Source organism: Parasteatoda tepidariorum, chromosome 5 (genome assembly GCF_982258835.1).
Source record: "Parasteatoda tepidariorum strain Cologne lab strain chromosome 5, Ptep-v5.0, whole genome shotgun sequence".
NCBI classification, from domain to species: domain Eukaryota; kingdom Metazoa; phylum Arthropoda; class Arachnida; order Araneae; family Theridiidae; genus Parasteatoda; species Parasteatoda tepidariorum.
Window position 1 is genome coordinate 38,786,492 of NC_141759.1, and position 17,512 is coordinate 38,804,003.

The window sequence follows — 17,512 nt, forward strand, 5'->3', positions numbered from 1 at the left end:
GCCATTTTCTGAACAATGAATCATTTATCACTAGTGAAAAGCCGCTATCATCAACTCGAGCCCATCGATTTCAAAAAGTTACCGATTGGATATTTAAAAATTCCAAAACCCTACCGGCGGTGCTGAAAATGAATCCCCATCCCAACCCTCCTTACATTTTTAGAATCATTAAAGGTTGCATCTTTTACCGTTTCATTAGCCCTGTTATCGTTGGGAAAGACGGGCCAAGGATTCATTAATAAAATCCCTTTAAAACATCGACTGTAGAGAAAAGTTAAGGCTTTTACATTTTCCCATTTCTCCCAATTAATCTCAAACCCCGATTCTGGCGGGCTAGCAAACGATGTGACAAAAGCAGAACCTGGCAACGAAGACAAATAAAAAGGAAGAGAGGCCTTCTGCGGAATTATTTTCTTCTGTCCCCCCACTAGTTATTATTATAAAACTTTTATTATAACTGGGATTTGGGCCTTCGGATTTCAGCAATTAACTCATTACGAAGGTTTTATCCAGGGAATTCCTTTTTCCTGAATATAATTAGTCCCCAGGAAAAGATAACCGGAAAAAGGCATCTACCTGGGTTCTTCTTAATTATACGAAACCGCAGTTTGTCAAGGCGTTCTGCCAATAACAGAGCTTTCTCTAGCTAAGTGGTGCATGCTTTTTGCTAATTGACGATTGTGCTCAGGACGACCCCTTACAGGGTGGGGGGTTACGACAAAAAGCAAGGATCCACCTTATGCCCGGTGTATTTCTACAGCATAATTAACTTTCTGGATTCTCTTTTGGTGATTTTGCTCTTTGCGTTTTCTTCGAATAGAGCCCCTTTCCTACAAGGGAGGGGGTAATTAATGAGTGCTCCCCCTCTCCTGAAAAAGAATTCCGAGATAATAGGGGAATGTGATGAGATATCATGTGTAAGCGAAGACGAGAGAAATATTATTTATTTTAATAATTATGCTTGGGAAATGCTCTTCGCAATGAATTCGGTTTTGATAATGTAATTGCAAAAAGCAGATTATTAAAATTGGTGGGGGAGATATCGTGAAGGTTTTTTGGAGGAAAAAAATGCAATCACGAGTCATTAAAACTCCTCACAAAATGACTTCATTGAAAGTAAATCGGATTTTTTTTTAATTCCTAAAAGTAATCTTTAATGCTTCCTTTCGGCTCATCATTAAATTTTTACGATGCATTTTGGGACAATGCATGATTCAAAGAATAAAAAATAAAGTAACGGAATAAATTAATTATAAATAAAATTATTTATTATATTTAATAAATTAAAAACATTGTAGATGATCTATATTTTATTTATTATACTTTGACATTAGTGAGAACTATTTGCATTCGTACCAATTTTTTTCGTTCCTATGGAAGAATGTTCGTAAATATAAAAAATGAATGTAAATTTTATTATTTACCAGTTTATTTTTGATTTAATAAGTTTATTTTATATTATAACCATCGTTGAACGACGGAAAAATTTTGATTTTGAGCTCATCAAAGACAACATAAAATATAGCCCGGCAACCGCCTTTTTCCTATCCGACGGAGTTTTGTCCCGTAAATTTTGTAAATAGCTGTAAATACTTGTAAATAATTTTGCGCATTTATTATGTATTTCCCCTTTTCCCTGGGGCTATGTGGCTACTGTGCACCTGTGAAGCTCGGGGTAATACCTCGAAGGGAGGCGAGGCAGTCTGCCACAAAACCTCTTCTCTCTCTCTCAAACTTGTTTGTTCAATCTCACTACTTCATTTTAATTTTCTCTCAGTAAAAGATACTGAACCCTAACTTTCACCTCTCAGTTGCGCTTCGGCGATTTATTATTTATTTCCACTCAGATGAATTAGTTGGAGCCCCTAGCGGGGCTGATGCTAAGATAACCAACACATATGAGTATGAGTTGAACGACGGACCCAATTTTGAGTTTACGATAAGCAATATTCAACTCCGTAGCTTAGTAATTTTGAATCCAATCCAGAAAACAAGGAAACTTCTGATTCAGGTATTGGGAGAAATTTGCCATTTTGATTGAACTAACCAGCAGTTGCGTAGCATGGAGAGAAAAACCACGAAAACCTCCCATGATTAGCCTTACGGCAAGGGGGTACTAACCCATGATCCGCCTACCACCGAGGATATTTTTTTCGTTAGCGCTGTGGTCAATCAACGCCTCCTATAACTTGAAAGCCTGCACACGGATTTTTGTAGGTAGTTCGATCAGCCCACTGTGAAATATATATCCGATTACCAGGCAAGTTATTTAATATAAAATCTAATTAAAATAAGAAAGTGGTAAAAAATAAATGATTAAAATTTTGTTTTATTTCTGAATATTATTGGTTTGCCTCATTCACTTGTCAACCACTAAAGCTTCAATTCTCAAATATCTATGATTAATTACTTTCAATTACTTTTATAAAAGGTTTTGGGTTCATGTGGGCAAACCGGTTCGCTTTTTAAATGGTCTGCGCGGACTACTTATAAAAGACCGTGTGGAGGCTTTCTGATGTAGGAGGTGATGGTCAATGCGTGCCAGGTGAGTAATTCGAATCGACCAGCCGTCGCTTAGATTCGAACCCGTTTCACATCACTGGGAGCGCTCTATTCCCTGAGACACCACAGCCCTCTTAATAAGTTTAATCAAAATTATTTTATCTTTCACTCTATGTTAATGGTTTATACAAATGTATAAATCGCTTTCTAATGAGGTAAACCGGGTTCGAATCCCGATGATGACTGGGCGGGATGAATTTCGTCAGAATTATTCAATCATCCACCATGAGTTACATAATAAAATTCATAGATAAAGCGAAAACATTCTTTGCGATTGCCTTCAAGAATAAACTGAAAGAAATATACTATAAAAAGTTTCGAATTTTAATATTTTTCAATAGATTTGTGCTTCTTTTTATTAGTCACCACTTTTTTATTTTAAGGCACCTGTGGTTATAGAAATGCATAAACGCAGAAAAAAAATCCAAGCTGGGATATCATAAGTGATTATAAATATTAAAAGTGGCAGAAACGCAATACATTTTTATTTGTTTACTATCTCTATAATTAGTCAATCGTAATTTCATTAGGACTTAAGGTTCAATTTATTACAATCATCTTTGAAGCAAGAACATTTATGTATTTACCTTCAATTGTAAGCTGAAAAAAAATATGCTATAAAATGTTGCTAATCCCGTTTTTCAAAACTTTTGAATTCTATTAGTCTCACCTTTTTCCGAATTTTTGGTCTCCTGCGGCAACACTGCATTAACTAAAAAAAATTAATTAAGGTATTCAGTAGAACTACCACTAATATTGTATAACTATAATTTATTTATGCATAGTTCTAACGCTATTGCACACGCCAAATGCATACCGCAAATGCATACCGCACACGCCAAATGCATACCTGCCAACTCTTCCGGCTTTTCCGGAAGATTTTATTTTTATATTTAAAGTGGTAGTAAATATATGTTCCGGTCAGGTGGTCAGCCGAACGCGGAAACCCCAGTGTTAGTTCCCAAGCATGCTTGGTACTCATTTTATCGACCCACTGAAGGGATGAAAGGCTTGGGCTCCCGCACCCCAGAGCCCAAGGTCAAGAAAACTGAGATGGGCGCAGTCGGCCTTGGCCCTCTTAATGGGCTGTCGCGCCACTGAGTTAGAGTTAGTTAGTAAATATATACTATTTTTTCTTTTATAAACTTAATTTTCAAATGATTTTGATCCCCACTATTCTTACAAAAATTAAGCACATATATTAATATGTGTTACTATCATGGTTGTCAACTTTAAGTTTCTCAAATGCAACGTATTTGTTTGCTTATTATTGAAGTTTTAATTCCATTTTAATACCACTGGGAAAAATGATAATGGAAAGGTTTAAAAGTTGGCAGGTATGCAAATGGTAAGTAACTGCCAAGTAAATTTTGCAAATACTTGACCATTTCTGCTTCTTTTTTAAAATATTCAGCATGACATAATCATTCGAAAGTGGTGAATTATATAAGCCTATGAATTATTTAGAAATAGCGGTGGATAAAAATCTACTAAATTGAATTTATTAAACCAAGAATCACAATTGATAAACTACCACTTTAAAATACATATTTGCTGTCCAGAACTAGTTGGCGTCTCTGAATTACTAGCGTTACCATAGCTGCCTTTGGGCACTATCACGGATGGAGAAATAAAGTGGTTAAAAATTTTTAAAAAAAATCACTGAAGGTGACAAATGCGAAGAGTATAACTCGTCAGCCATCTCAGGGCAAATCTCTACATGTTTTTCTTTTGAAACATTTGCAAGTTTAAAATCTGTTTGGCGCCTTGGCGGTTGTAGTTGACGCAACAGATCACGATACGAAAATATCCTCATTTTTTTTTATTGCCAGCTTCTTTTTCCGCTTCTACGTAAGAACAAAAATAAATACAAGCTCTTGTATAACGAAAAAATTTTTAAATTATGTCTACCTTTAATTTCTGCTCCCCTAAATGCACGCCTCCTTTTACAGTATTACAAAAGGTTGATGCATAAAAGAAAGTGGTAAAATATTTATCCTTTAACTTAATGATGTTTTATTTTAAAGAGAAACACCATATATGACGCAAAAGAACATGTGCATATACATTTAAACTTGCAACGCAAGTATCCTATAGAACTAAGCAGTACATCAAATACATACATTTAAAGGTCTTATGCGTTACCATTTTTTTCATTAAAAAAGTGCCTTTTACATCCTTGTATAATGGTGTGTGTTATATCGCGGAGAGAATTTTAGGGTAGATCTAATATTTACAATTTTAAATGAATTTATCAGCATTTTTCTTCGAAAAATGGAAGTTAGTAGCTATTGAATTATGTGATTATTGTGAAATAATATTGATAAGAATAACACCAAAGGACAACTTTTTTTTCTATAGCATGATATTCTTTAACGGATCTTAGATATTTCGGCTGATTTGGAACTGCAATCAATTTATATCTCCAAGCTGCAGTTTTAATGAAACTGAAAGATGTAGTCTTAACCGTGACTTTTTTAAATTTCCCTCGAGAGACCACAACGTGTCCCCACTTTTCAACTGCGTAGGGTGTGGTGGAAAGAAATCGATAAAATATTTCAGTTTATGATGTAATACATTACGGTCATAAGTTTATTGCATTAAGTGTTGTTTTCAAAGTAGCAGAAAAGTGTATATGTATGTATATAAACGCATCCGTTCTTCATAAACTTGTGCATTCAGAAAAAAATAAAATAACAATATTGTTTAAAATAAAAAGTTTGTAGTTTTTCCAAACAAAGCTCATTTAATATTTGAATCCCCCCCCCACACACACCCGAAATTGGTAAGATCAAGTACTTGCGATAAAAAATTTGTTCTTAACTGTAATTTTTCGAATTCCGTTAACTAATTATTTTGATTTTTTCTTTTATTTTATTCATTTTTAAACATATATTTAAATAAATGAATAAATTTTATTATTTTTTCTTCCAAAATTGATCAGAAAATATAATAACGCAAATATTTTTTAAGTAAGTAACAGGTCCGTGCTACATGGCTAATAGAGGCATATAACAAACATTTGGTAAATTTGGCATTTTAAAAATTTGCGTTTAAACTTATATTTTTCGAACATATTTCCAATGAATGCGTTTCGGCAAAATGGAGCAATGTACCTTGGATTTAAACTTTAAAGTTTTTTTATAGCATTGGCAGCCTTCTCCCGGGATTATTCACAATAATAAGGTGCCGCGTTTAACATTACAACCAGTCCTGAAACTGATTTACAGGCAAATTTGAACAGCAAACTTACATTTTTCGTCATTAATAATTTCTATAAATGTAATTTTCTAAAAAAAGTGTCATAGTCTATGGGGACAAAAATTTTACGCAGTCAAAATACAAGTTACCAATATAAATACGTAATCTAAGGCATATAGCTTTCAATCTCTAAAAAATTAAAAAAATCGGGAAGAAATTTTTTTTTCATTATATCAATTTTTTTAAATTAAAATCTCTGTTTCTGAATCAGATGGCATTTGCATGATTAGAGAAAAATAGATCTAAAATCAGGTATGTGCAGTGAATACAATAAATAAATAAATGTTTTGATTTTGTGACTAGATTTTCTTGTACTGGGGCTCAATCTCAATGGTTTATGGGCCTAACATTAAGTATTGGAGCTGTGGTGGCTCAGGGAATAGAGTTTCGCCTTCCAATTAGGTGAACCGGATTCGAATCCCAGCGATGACTTGTAGATACGAATTCCGGCCCCGCCTCTCACCGACAACAGTGCTGACGCAAAATATCCTCGGTGGTAGACGGCTATCGAATTTTATGAAATTTTAAAAATACGCGTCTTGTGATAAACAATTTTATTAGTTCCATTTATTTTATGACAATAAAATTGTTGTGTGCAATTTACCATTAGATCTGACTCAACAAATTGTTTGGTGCAGCATAGCCTCCTTTGGATTTTGTCCCATAAAACTTCTACATTCAATCAATCGTGGTAGACAGATTATAGGTTAAAATCCACTTGCCGTCTGGCTAACAGTGGGAGGTTTTCGTGGTTCAAATATCTAAAATTTCGATTTTTATTCTATTTCACCGAATTCATTCAATTTCTGCACTTCGTAATTTTAAATTACATACATCAAAATTATGTGAAAAATTGTATATCTTACAATTGAAAATATTTTTAAATTTTTTTAAATGTAGGTAAAATAATTAAGTTCTTTTAGTAAGTTCTTTCTAACTTTAATAATTATTTTACTACCACTTACTAAAATTATTCCTAACGACCGCATAAGTTGGCAGCTACAGTTATGACGCATGTACGTTTCTCAGAAGCATGATTTATACCTTTAAGAATTTTCCAAAAACTCAATTTTACTATTTATTCATTATGAGCAATTTGCATTTTATCTAGTTACATATTTACAATAGGTTTTAAAGAAATATTTTAGAAAAATTAATTTATATAATGTTTTCCTGTGAAATCAGTGCATTAGTTCTTCTTGCTTATTTATTTTAAAATGACAGAAAATCAGAATACAAAATGTTAAACTTAATTGTCAATATCAATCGAACAAATAAATCTCCGCATCACACTTTACTGAGGTTGAGCACAAAACAAACAGCCTCACATTTACCATCAATTCGATTTTCGGTGTCGTCGATTTTTCGTCTTGTTACTTTACATTCATTTGTTCGAGTTAGTGAAGAAAAAAAAAAAGATATAACTCAACAAAGAAAAAAGAGAGTAAAGAAAGAAGAAGAGAAGTCAATGGTATCGAATCGCTTCTCTTCAAAAAAAACCCAAAGAGGGCGCTAGCTTCGAATCCCATTTGTCGTCTGCTTATTTGAAGAAAAAGTCATTTAAGAATTCCACTATCTTGATTCACCATTCTCGAATTTTTACTCACAGTTATCGGTAAATAATATATTCCGGTTCCAAAATACACCAGAATTTTTTTTTTATCTTTCATAAAAATAAATATTATGCACACAAAAATATCGATAAGTGTCTTCCTGTTCTTGCATGGCTCAGAAGATTCAAAATCGACTTGTAAAATTTATAGTCGTGTTTGGTAATGTCACCTGACTTCAACAGTTTTTTTTTTGAACAAGAATTTAAAGGTGCTGGAAATGATATTGAATCTTGGAATATAAGTCATGCCTTATATATTTTTTTTTCTTTAATTTTATTTAAATCCTTTTGTCATTTTATCTAATATATGTCATGCTCCTCATCTTTAAAAATGAGTATCTTAAAAAATTTCGTGATAGTTAATTTGCCACACAGAGAATAGATATAAATCACAAAACAGATATCTACCTAAGATATTCTGACTCTGTGCATGGTTAGCAATTTTATTTTTATCAAGCAAGAAATATAAGGTAAAAATGTATGTAGAAACACTTTATAGATGAATAAATTGCTTTAACGATATTCAAATTTCGCAACAAATTTAATCTAAAGCTGCATATCGGCAGTTTCCCAGTTATGGTTGTTGAATGCAGACGATATTCTTTAGAATAGTAATTTCCCAAGAAACTCCTTAATGTTATGCGAAATATGTCTTAAGTCCAATTGAAAGTTTTGTTGCAGGTCATCAAGTGGTCCGCCAAAATAATTTATAAGGAAAAAATTGTATAATGAGATCTGTTTTTTTTTAAACAAATTTATCCTAAAATGTCTCAAAGCCCAAATCACGAAAGTCCTCCAGTTCAAAATACATGGCAAAGAGGCCTGTGCCAGCAATCTATTGAAAAGCCAGTTCAAATCAATTTATCATGTTTTAATGTTCTGACAAAAGTTTCATATAATTAAATTTTTTTGAAACAAAAACTTTTTCACCAGTTCATCTGGAAATCGAGAGGATTCAAACTCCTTCATACACTTTTAAGAAAGGCTTGGTCCACTTTTTTATTTAATGTCAAGTATGTAAAAATTTACAGAAGGGAATAATTTTTTACATTTGAACGGATTTCAGATATCTTCGTTTCGTTTGTTTCAAATTTGCTATCAGTACAGTTTTCATGCAATGCTTACAAAGAATTTTCAAAATTCACTCTCGTGAATACGGAGTGCCCCCACTTCTCTGTTACGTAAGGAGTTGTAGGCAGAAGGCAATAATAAATTTAAGTTTAAGATGTGATACATTAAGGTCATATATATTTTTGTCTTAAAGTGTTTTTATCAAGAGAGTAGCGTACACACGTTACATAAACATACGCCCTTATAAACTCGTGCATTTTGTCAAAAAGAGAAACTAAACTAAAAATAAATACGTAGAATTTGGAAAAATACGTAGTTTTCCGAACAAAATCAATTTCAATTCTGAAATCTTACACTCAAACTAAGTAAAACCGAGATATTGTATTATTGAAGCAAAATGTTTTTCCCTAGTGTTATTTACTGTTAAACCATAAAACAACTGTTATAAGTATTTAGATAATTTCATAATTTACATACTCCCGTTGCTAATATAAATTTTGTATCAGGGTGTACCTTACTCAACTTTTCATCTCTTGTCTGCAATAATTTTAACTGTTCATTACTACGCATGTTTTCCCGGTCGGTCATCACATTTAAGTCATTGTTAACAATTTTTAAGTTTCCCTACATAGATTTGGCAGTTCAATTGTGCCTTTTATAGTTAGACTGCACTTTTTCAAGGATGGACGGCAAAGTAAAACGGAATTATCGCTTTTCTTTGAAATCGTTAAGCATTCATACAGATGTCAAGCATAAGATTTAATTGACCAATTCCACCCACAACAAATAAGATGCATCTTTCATGGATGGTTAGCAAGAATCTTGTTCTGACGCACAAAATGATGATGCGGTTTCGGTCAGCTTTCCATTTAAACAATTCGTATAAATTGTCTTCATTTGCGCGAAAAAAATAATATGAGCATGCATCTGTCCAGTATTTGATAAACGATTTCATTTTTCTTTTCATGTTCTAGAATACTGGATATCTGAAGGATATATATATAAAACCTCCGTTAAGCGGACATTCATGGGACCAAAAAATTTGTCCGTTTATAAGAGTTGTCCGTTTACGGGAAGGGTACCCTAATAACGAAATTTAACACCGTAAATTGTTTTTAGAATATTCTCAAAAATGTAGAAACAATTAAATAATATCTACAAGGATACTGTAAATATCTACAAGAATATTTATTTAAACAATAAGAAAGATAAAAAAGAATATATAAAGAAGTTTGATATAAATACATAATTCTGGATGTAGCTACAGATAAATAAATATAATTTTCCTATTAGCATAGATACTCAAGTTAGACATATGATACCAAATAGGAGCGTACTGTCCTCAGTCCGTTTCAATTATTAGGTTCACATCCCCTTACACCTACTTATCATTTGATAGGGAACATGGTTAATACCTTCTTGGAAAATAAACCTCCCATGATTCACAGAAAAAAAAGTAATGCATACCTGTAAGTCATGAGGACCTATGAAGATGATTATTCACAATTGATCAATCAAGTGTATGAATAAATGTTTCATTTATGAAAACACCTCAAAGATTATACTTCTGTTGTCTTTTTTTTACCCCAGTTGTGTTAAATACAGTCTTCAAATTGATAAGAAAATTAAAGAAATTTTCAATGGGGAAGAAGCATTGAGAAAAGTCATTTCAACTTGAGGGGTCTCATAACCTGTGTGGTCCAGATGAAAAGATCAAAAGATGCCGATGTCAGAATTATTTCAGGAGTGCAGTACCATTTTCTCTTCTCCTTTCTTTACAAAGATAAGGCAAGGTGACAGGAGAAAGATTGATTTTTCGGTGGTGAAATAGCTTAAAAATATTTTTAGTTATGGATAAGGCAAAAAGTTTTATTTACATGCTTTAAAAATGGTGAAAAGTTGAATTTTTTCAGCTTGCAATTTATTTAAAAAAAGTAGTGTCCGGTTTGTAGAGATTAAAAACAACGTTTCAGGACCAAAATGACTGTCCGCGTCCGGTTACGGGAGTGTCCGCTTTGCGGAGAATGTACGTAATGGTTTATTCATAGAAGATTCCCGGGGAATTAAAAATATGTCCGTATTGAGAGGCGTCCGTTTTGCAGGAGTGTCCATAACAGTAGGTTTCACTATATATATATACATATATATATATATATATATATATATATATATATATATATATATATATATATATATATATATATATATATATATATATATATATATATATATATATATATATATATATATATATATATATATATATATATATATATATATATATATATATATATATATATATATGTATATATATATGTACAGGGTGTTCCAAAATTATCTTTACATCACCTGGCTTGAAATTCATTACAGACGGGAAGTACTTAGGGCCACCAATGGTGCGCATGTTGAAGTGAACTAAACAAAACTTTATTAGTTGCAGTAATACATGCAAAAGACAGAATATAAATATCTTGTTTATTTTCGAAGTTATGAATTTTTGTAGTTGTAAAGAGAATTTTGGAACACCCTGTATATATATGGGTCATTCTCACAAAAACAGTCATTTTCATGTCCCCAGTATATTTTATGTTTGTTTTACAGCTTACGAGAAAAAAAAAATTCAGGGAAAGTGTCCTTTAGAATGCAAGCTAACAAAACAATACAAATTAAATTATCAATTTTTATTTTTTATTTATTTTAGGTAATTAAAATATACCAATATGTCATTCCCTCACTTGTCCCGACTGCTGATTTAAAAAAAGAAAAAAATTGTTTCTGAAATAAATAAAAAATTTTTACAAATTCGTGTTTTTTATTTCAGAACACTGAAATATGGAATTCAGAAAATCAATTTTAAGTTTAATTTCTGATAAAAATATTAACAGAGCACTATTTTAAACTTTGTCCCCAGTGTTTCGCGTCATTGCCTCACTACAATGTTCTTATCACCTACAATCTTCTTAGAATAAAAATATTTTAATAAAAACTTCAGAAGTTAACAACTGGCATCATAGAACAAAATTGCAGTATGTTTCCATCTTCAACTTAAGGAAGCTTTGCTGTGGAATAAATTTGAATGAATCAAACCAGGTAAAATGTTTTACATTTGTCATTCCCTCATGTCATTTTTTAGAGTAAAATAAAATACAACTTCATCGAGAAAGTGGATAATTATATGTTGCTTTCTTGTATGAATATAATTGTATGTGATTAACTTCAGAAATTAATTAGGCCTAACTGTTATTTTTAAATTTTATTGAATTCGTCATTCCCTCACTAGTGTATAAAGTGAGGGAATGACGCTGAAGTGAGGGAATGATTCAAGATGAGTATATAATCAAATTTTTGTTTGTTCAATCGTGACAGCCAATTTTATTTCCCAAACCTGTAAAAACTATTAAATATATAAGACTAAATTATAATAAATATTAGATATACTTAGTATGTTATCATTTTCAAACTTTAGGTAGATGTAACTTAGATAAAAACATGCATTAAAATAAAATATCATTCCCTCACTATTAGTGTCATTCCCTCACTTTTTAAATAGTGAAAATAATTAATTTACTTACTTATTAATTTGAAAAATAAATTAAAAAATTAATAAATTAATTTATTAAATTAATTAATTTATTTATTAAATTAATTAATTAATTATTAATTATTATAAATTAATTAATTATAAAATTAATTAATTTAAATATTAAGTATAATTTATAGGATGTATACTTTCTTTATAATGCCATTACATATTTCTATTAATATAAAAAGTTTCAGAGCTTTTTATTCACTTTACTTTTTTGGGATTTTGTGAACTGAAAAATGACAGTTTTCGTGAGAATAACCCATCTATAAACACAAATAATAAAATGATATAAAATAGAAATCTATTAACGGGAAAAACCAAAAATCTTTCTCAAGACACATCTTTTGGTTTGATTTAATGCGATATTTCTGAATAAAGAACAATTATCCTAAGATAAAAATTTAAAAATCATTCTTTATGTATATATATATATATATATATATATATATATATATATATATATATATATATATATATATATATATATATATATATATATATATATATATATATATATATATATATATATATATATATATTTAAGAACAGGATGTGGCTTTTAAAAGTGTGAGAAAGTAATTCAAATAGAATAATTAATTAGGAAGAAGTTTTATAGCAGAGAAACTAACACAAAAAGATTAATTGAAGCTTTTTATGTTACATCCCCCCTCGTCAAAAATGCTTAGTTACAAACCAAAAATTTTGAAATTATCTATTTGCAAAATCTTCCCTATGGTAGAAGTACAAATAATATAACCAAATTTGTAATGGTAACAATATATAAAAGTAATATAAATTATAAAACATTTACATATGTTCTCATTGTAAAAAATTTAACACAATCAAAAATTTGTAGTAGCATCATCAGCAAATTTAAAATTTTCATTTTCAACAGTTTTTTTGACTTAACAGTTTTTTCAGTTTCAAAAGTCTTTTGTTTAAAAATCACAACACAGCTTTTTCACTATAAGAAGTATTCTTCATAAAAAAACTATTTAAGTTAACTCTTCAATCATGATGACAAAAATTTTTAAACATTTGTTAGAAATGTGTAATTTAAAATGTAAAACACAAAATGCAAAATACAGTTTTACAGGAAAAATTTCAATCTGAAATTAGATTTTAGTTTTGTTTACCTTGTTTGAAAACAAAAATGACACAGTGGTTGTTAATCTGAAGTCCAAGATTTCAGTATTGTCTTCATTTCACTTTATTTATTATTTACCTTTAATATTTATCACTTTAATAGCAAAATATCCACACACAAAAATTTTTTTTTTTTTCTCTATGTCCAAAATTTGCTTTCTATAACATTTTTTCTTTTCCTCTCTTATTTTTCTTTCTACTTTCTTTTCTTTCTACTTTCTTTATTTTTATTTATTTGTACTTTTTTTTTTCTTTCTTGGTATTTTTTTTGCAATTATTAACCAGAATTTCAGGAAAAATGTGTAGGGACAAATTGCTTTTTTAATCAGAAAAGGTGATCAGTCTTCTCAGATTTTACATTACAACCCGTTTAACACAATTTATCGCTAATTGAAATCCAAAACAAGTTTTCAAATTTAATATGGTATTAAGGTACATCAGTTTTTAATTTTTGACTGATCTAGCTATTTTCCTTATTTTTAATCTGAAGTGCAAGTTTGGTTTATTTGCAAATTACCTTTTTTTTTTTTCATTTATATCTTTTTTTCTTTCTTTTTGGACATAATTTTTTTTTTCATTTTTTTTTTCAAAAATTTTAGTTCGGACATTTTTTAAAGTAATTTTTGTGTAGAGATTTTAATTGGTAATTTAATTTGTCACAATTGTTAGGGAATTCAAATATTTTCATTTCTATTTCTTACGTGTTTTTGAAGTGAATTTGGTTACTAATACTTTTCAATTTTTGTTTGATCATTTTCCTATCTTTATGTTGTTTGTCTATGGAAATGTCTGAGCTAGAACTGAGCTATGAACTAATTACCAACGTTGGACTCAAGCATTAGTGTCTGGTTGTACTTCAATTTAAATTCTAACAACAAGTATTTTATTCATTTTTCCAAACTATTTGTATTAGTTTCAACATTTCTTGATTTAATTTTTGCAACACCGTAATTGCATTCACATATCTAAATTAAATTTCAATAATTGCTGCAGTTGCATTACGAAGAGAAAAAAAATTTAAATGGCATTTTCATTTAAACCCTAATCACTGTAAAACAAAAATATAATTTCTACTACTCAAAAAATCATAGAAGCTGTAACACATAAAACAATATGAAAATAATTTCTCGAAACACTTTTCAATCAAATAAATCAATTAACTGAAAATAAAAATTTAAAGAAATAAAAATTTCAACAGTAAATACTATCAATATATAAAAAGTAGTTTCACTTTGAAACATCAAATATGGGAAAAAATTAAAATCATAATCATTTAAGAAATTGATTTATGAGAAATGTAAAAAACTTTAACTCAAAGGATACCTGAAAAAGTTCGAATTAGTCCGAGATATTTTGAAAACCACAACAGAGATTGGAATGCGTTGAAATTCCGTAAACACAATTCCAAAACCAAAAACGTGAGCTGCTAGGGAAAAAATTTGTTTCTTCGTTAAGATGAATCGTAAATTAACACCAATAGTGACGGAGAAATTGAAGCTTATTTTTCTTTTGAATGTCGAATATTTAAGTAGACCATCGTGGGTGTGAGAACAATTATTCATCGACGATAAGATCCAGCTCAGCACTTAAGAGTGGCAAAATCAACGCTTTCTCAAAGGGATAGTTTCAATAAAACATTTTAATTAACAGGAATTCGATGCAGTTTTTCTTTTTAGTCCAAGGAAGGAATTAAAGCTCAGCTTTCTAGTAGTCTCAGGAACGTAGACAAAATATGCAGCATAGACATCATGAGTTGTAGAAGAATTTGACTGCTTATTTATCAGCTGTTCATTTGAATAAATGATTTGAAGTTGTTCCATATTTTTGAAGTACCCTCTTCCGAAGTTGATTTATTTATTTTCAAATGAGATATTAAATATCTTTAATGTACCGTACGAACTGTACCCCTTCCCGACCGTTCAATCCTGGCGACTTATAACGTCGTTGCCGAGTGGAAGGATTAAAACAGGTCATAGGTCGGGAAGGAGGGTACAAAATTTATTTATTAATTATTAGACAACAGCAGTCATGAGAGTGAGTAAAAGTGCACATGAAAAGTTGCGCTCCTTGGTTATATGTTAGGGAAAATCTTGCAAAGTAAAATCCGTAAAATGTCTTAATTTAGGGAAAGAGGGAAATCTTAGTAGTTGCTATTGGTTTATGAAATAGATCGAACGTTTCCCACACAAGAGCAAAGGGAAAAATGTCCTGCTCTTAATCAAATGCATACTTGAGCCAAAAATAGATTTAAGAACAGGATGTGGCTTTTAAAAGTGTGAGAAAGTAATTCAAATAGAATAATTAATTAGGAAGAAGTTTTATAGCAGAGAAACTAACACAAAAAGATTAATTGAAGCTTTTTATGTTACATATATATATATATATATATATATATATATATATATATATATATATATATATATATATATATATATATATATATATATATATATATATATATATATATATATATATATATATATATATATATATATATATATATATATATATATATATATATATATATATATATCATTTTCTGTTCTTAATTAAATCTGACGCATAGAGGTGACAATCATAGCATATATATTCATTCTTTAAGTTTCGAAATGTTGTTGCCATCATGAAACGAAATAAAATTCGAAAACAAATGAGAGCGATTAAATTCCGGTCTCCGTCGTTTCATCCATCATCATCTGGATCACGCGGTAGTCCATCCACCAATCAGAGACCGCCGATAAGTTCATCGAGTGGCTCGATTAATAGAATATGGCGAGTAACTCTTAATAGAAGTGGAGAGGGCTTTTATTGGAAAATGGCAGGTAAACTTGTGGTTATACCAAACTAAAACGAGGCAGTCAATACATCATGACAACCCAACATTTCCGCCCTGGCCTTCTGTTCATGTAGGACTTGAGAGAAACCTGGCTGAGACATTTGTAATGTTCCATCGGTTTGGCGGGGGCTTGAAATTAAACGCCAAAAGACAGAACTATATGAAGTGATTTACTACATTATTTACCAACCAACTACCCATCGATTTGTACCTTTAAACATGTTGCGTGTGATACCTGCTCGAGAAAACTATGTTGTAAAACTGCATTGGGAAATGAGAAACTTTGTAGCGAATATAAATTATGATTAAACTATATAGTTTATAAACCGTGTTATAAGATAAGTAGATGAAATAAATAGCAAAATGAAGCAGTATGATTTTTTTTTTCCTTTTAATAATGAAGCGCGATCCTTGAAATTTTTAATTGAACATTTAACTTACCATGAACAGTTTATATCAAAACAATGATAGTTTAGATTTTATAATTCACATAAAAATTTGCAAAGCTGAAACCAAACGAAACTTTCCTCTTTTTTTCGACTAACATAAACACTGTAAGCAATAATAAGACACGTAATTCACAATAATAAGAAAAACTATATATTTTTCTCGTATGAAATTAATTTTATGCGAAACAAATATTTTTCTTACAATATTATGTTACTCATTGATTATTTACAGTTCAAATCCTCATCTTAAACGATATGCTTACTAATTTCAACATTTAAGATTAAAGTAAAACTAAGTTTTAAAAGGTAAGGCAGTAGTTAAAGTTAGATTGGGATATCCAGGTTGGCAGGACGTTGGACTCACGTCCATGAGAACGGGAGTTCGAATCTAGCCTGTCGAAGACTCTCCGTCGAGTAAATTGTGACTGGTGAGCGTTAAATCTGTCAGGTCGCAAAGTCCTCCATTTTCCCAAAACAAATTATACCTCTGGGGGTGCTGAATTGGAGATCGATAGTTCTCTGGTTCGGGTCAAATTTACGATTCGTGGATGAATGGATGGATGGATGAATGGGTCCGCCTTATAAACAGGTGTGACGTATGATGTGGCAAGGTCGAATTCTCGGCCATAGATGGCGCCACTGGAAAAAAAAGAACAATCGAAACTCCTCTAACTTAATAGCCGACAACAACAACAGCAATAGTTAAAGTAAGCAGTTTTTTTTTTCATTTTTTGTCACTAACGCATAACGCATAAAGTAACGCATCATTTAACGAGTGACTGCAGCATCTTAATAAATGATAACCATTTAATGAATAAAAATAACAAAATAATTTACGTTACCCCATCATCCATTATATTTGAAAAAAAGATCATATAAGAGAACTAAATAACACCACCAATAATACCACTAATAGTTCACCAATAAGAGAACTAAATTTTATCCCTTAAACTATTAACATAGCATAGCAGTCAAAATATTGCAATTCA